General features: G+C 46.3%; 1 long non-coding RNA gene across 2 annotated transcripts; it reads right to left on the bottom strand.

The window, feature by feature from the left end:
* Window positions 1-609: 609 nt before the first annotated feature.
* Window positions 610-3,644, bottom strand: LOC108640290. Of its 2 annotated transcripts, none has more exons than XR_001921067.1 (3): window positions 3,454-3,644; window positions 1,970-2,073; window positions 610-785 (listed from the first exon to the last, which is right to left on the bottom strand). It is a non-coding gene; the product is annotated as an uncharacterized LOC108640290 (long non-coding RNA). The 2 variants fall into 2 exon arrangements; XR_003915918.1 differs by lacking the exon at window positions 3,454-3,644 and adding an exon at window positions 2,322-2,380 and having other exon boundaries at window positions 1,970-2,220.
* Window positions 3,645-3,948: the final 304 nt, after the last annotated feature.

The raw sequence follows: 3,948 nt of genomic DNA on the forward strand, positions 1-3,948 counted from the left end.
AAATTAAATTAAAATCTCCTTGATCCTCTTTCTGCCAAGACAATACATTTTGTTGGCAGATGACGCTGTAAGGAATTCAGAGTTTTTGTTTTCAGTCGGATCTTTAGCTTTGAGTTACAAAATACAAAATACAAACGTCCCCTAAATTTTGAGGAGATCGCCAGAGGTTCTTGTTCTAGGGGAACTCGTATCAGCTGATGGCTTTGCTTTTGAAGGAACGTGCAGTAATATGCTTCTATCTAGTCTAACAAAACTTTCTCCCAATCGGATGATCAGGCTTTAACTTCCTTTCCTTTAGCTTTCTCTCTGATGCTCTTGATTATTTTGCAAAAGTTTCTCTGAACATCTTTAGCAAGCCTATAAAAAGCCTTCATTGTCGGAGAGGGTCCGCAGAGGGAATTTATAAAGATGCCTCTTAATTGTCCGGCATTAACTGGGGAGGGAGGGGAGTTTAGAAGTGGGTGAATGACTTTTAAAGTGGCATTTCTTGCCCTTTGAATCAAAAACTTCTGAGACCCTCCCGCCAACTCTACAAGAGTTGCAGGTTTGCTCCTCATGTTAAAGATGCGGTACGTACAACTTAGCACACAGACAGGTTGCTTTGCTTGTTGAATATTGCTTTACTTTAACGTGTTTAATGAGACAGACGGCGCAAAATGCAATGACAGCTGTGAACAGGTAAGTGTCCCGACGTGATCTGAGCGCCTCCGGTCCCTTCCCTCTGCAGGGACCTCCAGCAGGTCAGCATCCTTCCTCAACATCTGCCTGCGCTGCCTGGATTTAGCCTTAATGAAGCCAAAGCAAGGGAAGTAATTTCAAACGCGGTTTCTAAACGTGGGGTAACATTAAAAGTAAAAGCGTTTTCTTGTTTCTCGGCACGTGTATACGGATCTACACGGCGGGTGTTCACTTATGCAAACAAAGAGGGAACCGCAATTATCCCCGTGCAGCGCTCACACACACACACACACACACATTTGCATACAATGCCCAAGGAATCCTCTTTTCCTGGTGCCGAGAAGTTGTCGCTCTCCGGCACTGTGAGTTACATCTGTAACTTAATTGATCACACAGGGGAAGCAACAAGCTGGAGAGCGTTGCTTGCGCTCCGCCTGGGAGCGTGGCCGCATCCCTGCGGTGTCCTGCCCCAGCCCAGTGTCATTCCTTGCACTGGATTTTCGGGAGTGCAGTGGGATGCTGCCCCGATTTGGAGCTAGGTGGGCGGTTAGATTTATATGATGCCTTAATCATCTCTTGTCCCATTCCCGCTTCGTGTTTAATAAGGAGAATGCTACATTAGAGGCATTTGAGGAGTAGTTGATTTTTTTCCCCCCTTTCTGTCTGTTTCTTGAAAGAAAAAAACTTCCACTGACAAATTGCTGGAGTTGCAAACTCAGGCAGGATAGTTCTTCCTTGTGTTCTGATTTACATCTCTTTTCTTACAGACCTTTTTTTTTTTTTTTTTTTTTCCGCTCCGAAGCTACTAGTTATGCAAGAAGTCAAGGTGTTTCTTTTACTTGAAGCAGGTTTAAATGTGTTACAAGGAAAGCGTTAGTGACCAATTACGGAAATTCTTATAATTAAAGATTAAAAAGGACATAGCAATATCTGGAAAGGCAGCTATTTGCTGCTGTTAAATCCATACACCACATAACTGTAGCAAGGTGCATATTTTGAATTACCCAAACGCAGGTGAATACAAACTCAGTATTTACAGTCATACAATTTCCCCCGTCTCTGAATGTCATTTTTAAAGTTTCTTTTATTAAAATTGAAAGAATGAAAGGAAATGAGTTACTATGTCCTCATCCAGTTAATTTGATGATAAAGCTTTACTAGATAATTGTAAAGTTCTATTTCAAGGTGTTTGCTACTTGCTGAATAGCACTTGGTTATTCCTTTTATTATAGTGTAATTCCCAAAAATACTGTATAAAATAGGTCCATTATTTCAAGAGGTTCTGACTTACAACTCATTTTCCCTGGACTCTACTCGAGAGGGACGATAGCACCTCGGATAGCAAAGGTAGAGGATGCAACGTGCATGACTCCAGTAGTGTGTCGAGTTTTACACCTTGTTAACTAAATGAAATAGAGGCAGGTCAGGTCTGTCCTGTGCCATCCCGTTAATGCTCAATTTTAATCACGTCCTTATGAAGCAAGGTTCATTCACAGTGGGGCTGAGTGTGCTTCTGGGTCTAACATAGTCCACAAATTTCTACTTGAGAGAGGAGGAAAGCGAAATCAGGATTTCTCTTAGTCTTTTTGGCCTCTATAAGTTATGAAGCTATTTTAAAATTAAAAAGTTTGTCTGTTACTAACTGTTCCAGGCGCCTTCTGGAAAACGGGGAGAAAGTGCCAAAAATACAGAGATGAATCAACAACTTCTCTCTCTCTCATTTTGTGGGCTTGAGGTTGCTTTCCGCACTCCCATCTTAACAACAGTTTAGCCTAGGTGTGAATAATATCAAAAGAGGGAGATGTTAGCTCTGCAGCGCTGTTTGCCCACCTGATCTGCGGGCCCCTGACAGTTTGAAAGACTCTTTCATGTTTACCTTTGGAATGCAAAAATACAGCAGATAGACTTTCTTGGGTTTGCAGTACTCTGCCACTGGTTGATTTTCTCCTCAGCTCCTTACAGTTTTCCCTTCTTTTTCCCAGATCAGCCCCCCCCCTCCCCAATTAGCACTTCCAAAGGAGCGTGAGTTCCTAAATTGGTATTCAAGCTGATATTCCAGTCCCTATCTGTTGCCTTTTGGTAGGCAGAGAGAGGGATATTTATATAGTGCCGCTGCTAAAATTTCTCATCGTCGCCACGAGAATCCCAACTTCAGCTCGAGTCCGTCCTAAATCAGTTTTTCCTCTCCGGCCATACCTGTCTTTCCCTTTTCACTACACTCACGTTTTACCTTTCTGCTGAATACATCACTAAATAGTTTGTGGACTTTGAGTGCCTTCTGCCTCCTCTCCCCCGGGTCCCTGTAGCTGGACTCCCATCTCTAGAGCAATTTATACTTTCCATTTCATCTGGTTTTTTTTTTTTCCCCCGGGCCGGGCTGCGGGATCGGGCTCTTCAGAGTCCCATTTATCAGCTGTCAGTAAGCGCTTGCTGAGTGCTTCCCTCTCGTCCCCGCTCCCTCCACACCCCGCCAGCCCTTCCCTCCTCCTGCACATCGTCTTTCTCCAGCTTTTTTTTTTTTTTTAATTTTTTTTTTTTTTAATTGTAACCCATGAGCGGGAGCCCGGCAGGACTCTTCTCGCGTGTGCCTCCCCACGCACCCGGTGCGGTGCGGGGGCGGGAGGGAGGAGGGCGGGGCCGGCCCGTGTCACACGCCGCCCCCCCCGCGCCGCCCCGGCCCCGCGAACCGGCTCCCCTGGGGACCCCCCGCTCCCCCTCCTCCTTTTCCGGCCCCTGCCCCGCCCTCGCACCCCCTCCCCGGTAACTTTCTAGTACCTTTCCTCACCACTCCGGGCAATCAGTGGTCATTAGCGAGAGCAGAGCGGTGTAGGGTTTCATGTGTCTAATGGCCCTGTGAGTGGTGATAGCTGCGCGGGGATGCGGCTGGCAGCCCGCGCCGATTTCACTTTCTGTTTTGTGCTCACTTTCTCCGCAGTTGTTGCTCTCCCTGCTCGCTCCCAGCCTCTCTCTCTCTCCCTTCCCCTCTCCCTCCTCTCTCTCCCTGTGTTGTCTCATCTTGCCTGTGCTGTCTGGGCGGGGGAGCCCTGCCTCCTTTTGCCTTCCTCAGATCAATGCCCTGGCCACTCACTTTCTGATGTTGCACGACGGGAAATGCTTTGAATACTTACGACATGGCCGCTCACATTGATTGCCAAGATTGACAGCAGTAACCATCGCCTTCACTTGTTTCAGGAGGAAAAAAAAAAAAATGAACCTGATTGTAACCAAATCTCCAGGCAACCCATCCGCAAACTTCTAACGATCGGGATC

This window comes from Manacus vitellinus, unplaced genomic scaffold (assembly GCF_001715985.3).
Source record: "Manacus vitellinus isolate BGI_N305 unplaced genomic scaffold, ASM171598v3 scaffold_30_pilon, whole genome shotgun sequence".
In the NCBI taxonomy this organism is placed as follows: Eukaryota; Metazoa; Chordata; class Aves; order Passeriformes; family Pipridae; genus Manacus; species Manacus vitellinus.